Here is a 2,415-nt window from a genome sequence, read left to right as displayed (position 1 = left end):
TCGAGCAAGCACTCGACCGAGTGGTGGTTTGAGTGGCCGATCGAGCCAGATGCCGAGTTCAATAAATCAGTCAGTTGAGGAAGATCCTGAGAGAACTGAAAGTGAAGAAGAAAGGGAGCCAACTCTTAGTGAGTTCATGAGGAGAAACAAGGCCAAAGGGAAGAGGCCAGCAGTTGAGATTGAACAAGAGGAGATTGAAAGTGAGAGTGAGGAAGAAAGTGAAGAAGAAGAGGGAGAGGATGATGGAGAAGCAGAATCTTGTGGATTGACAAAGAGGCAACTTTATGAAGCCTTCATGAGAATGGAGTTCCTGGGAACTAGGTATCCACACAAGGAAACCATGGAGAAGCTAGCCATTGATAAAGATGTGGAGTACCTTTTTGAGAAGAGCAACCTAACCAAGTTCATGGGGCTTTGCATGGAGGGGTATAAAGAAGAAAGTTGTGAGTTTCTAGCCACAGTCAAGCTGCACACATATGCAAGGAAGGATGATGAGTTTGGAGCTGGTCATATTGCTTTCACAATCAAAGGGAAGAACTATGAGCTTTCTTTGAAGAAGATAGCAAATGTGTTTGGTTTTGAAGTTGGTAGTAATAGGAGCTTGATGATACCAAGAGAGGAGCTCTATGCCATTTGGGAAACCATTGGAGACAACATCACCTATTCATCCTCCAAGACCAAGAGTTCAAAGATAAGAAGCCCAGTCCTAAGGTACTTCCACAAGGCCTTAGCAAATACATTCTTTGCTAGGAAGGAGACTGGAAATCTCAATGAGGGTGAGCTCAAGGTAATTGACATGGCTCTCAATGGAATCATCCTTAAGGCAAGAGATGGAACCATCATTCTTGGGACCACTGTGGAGACTGACCTTGCAATGGTGCTCATTGACCACATGATATATTTGAGAAGTTGGGTAGGCAAGCTACAAAACAAAGGGTCAAGAGGAGCCTTAGCCATTGGAGGCATCATCACTCCAATACTACAAGCTGCCAAGGTCCCACTTAGAGGAGAGAAGGTTTTGCCAAGATGGATTGACTCAAGCTACCTCACCTCTACTCTCATATTGGCCAAGGAAATGCATCAAGGAAATCACATTTTCAACTTTGAGCTTCCAACAGTTGGGAAAAAACAGTTGATCTTACCTAACCAAGAGCTCACCACCATTCAAGAAGGAGCAAACATTGACTTTTGGCCAGCTGATGAGTTCTTGTTTGATGGGATAGTTCAAGTTAGAGTTGATGAAGCTGGAGATGTGCAAATGGCTGATGGGGAGGAGCAGTTTTACTTTGAAGATTATGAGCCCAACCCAAGAGATAGTAGAGGAGTGAGGGAGACTAGCAAGAGGTTGACACTCCTACAAAGGTGGAACAAGTGGCATGGGAAGAAGTTTGATAAGCTAAAGAAGAAGGTGGGCAATATGGCTAAGTCCATCAAGAGCCTAAAGAAGGAGATTGCTGAGTTGAAGAGTGGAAATTCTTCACCAACACCATCTAGCCCTTTGAGGAGGAGTAGCTCAACTAGAGCACTTTCAAGAGTTGAAAACCTTGTGGAACCAGCTAGAGCCTCCATGTACGAGCCAAATCAGAGGAAGAGGAGTTCAAGTAGCCGAGAACAACAATTTTCGAGGCACTCGACCGGGTCACTCGAGCACCCACTCGACCGAGCACCCCAGATGCACTCGGCCGAGTTCCAGCCCAGATCACCTTATGACTTCCCACCTCCAGCTGTTTATCCAGGATATCCAGGTTACCCTCANTGACCACATGATATATTTGAGAAGTTGGGTGGGCAAGTTGCAAAACAAAGGTTCAAGGGGAGCACTAACCATTGGGGGCATCATCACTCCAATTCTACAAGCTGCCAAAGTCCCACTTAGAGGAGAAAAGGTCTCACCAAGATGGATTGACTCAAGCTACCTCACTTCTACTCTCATACTAGCCAAGGAGATGCATCAAGGAAATCACATTTTCAACTTTGAGCTTCCAACAGTTGGGAAAAAACAGTTGATCCTACCTAACCAAGAGCTCACCACCATTCAAGAAGGAGCCAACATTGACTTTTGGCCAGCTGATGAGTTCTTGTTTGATGGGATAGTTCAACCTAGAGTTGATGAATCTGGAGATGTGCAAATGGCTGATGGGGAGGAGCAGTTTTACTTTGAAGATTATGAGCCCAACCCAAGAGATAGTAGAGGAGTGAGGGAGACTAGCAAGAGGTTGACACTCCTACAAAGGTGGAACAAGTGGCATGGGAAGAAGTTTGATAAGCTAAAGAAGAAGGTGGGCAATATGGCTAAGTCCATCAAGAGCCTAAAGAAGGAGATTGCTGAGTTGAAGAGTGGAAATTCTTCACCAACACCATCTAGCCCTTTGAGGAGGAGTAGCTCAACTAGAGCACTTTCAAGAGTTGAAAACC

This window comes from Camelina sativa, chromosome 3 (genome assembly GCF_000633955.1).
Source record: "Camelina sativa cultivar DH55 chromosome 3, Cs, whole genome shotgun sequence".
Lineage (NCBI taxonomy): Eukaryota > Viridiplantae > Streptophyta > Magnoliopsida > Brassicales > Brassicaceae > Camelina > Camelina sativa.
Note: the sequence above shows the minus strand (reverse complement) of the source record.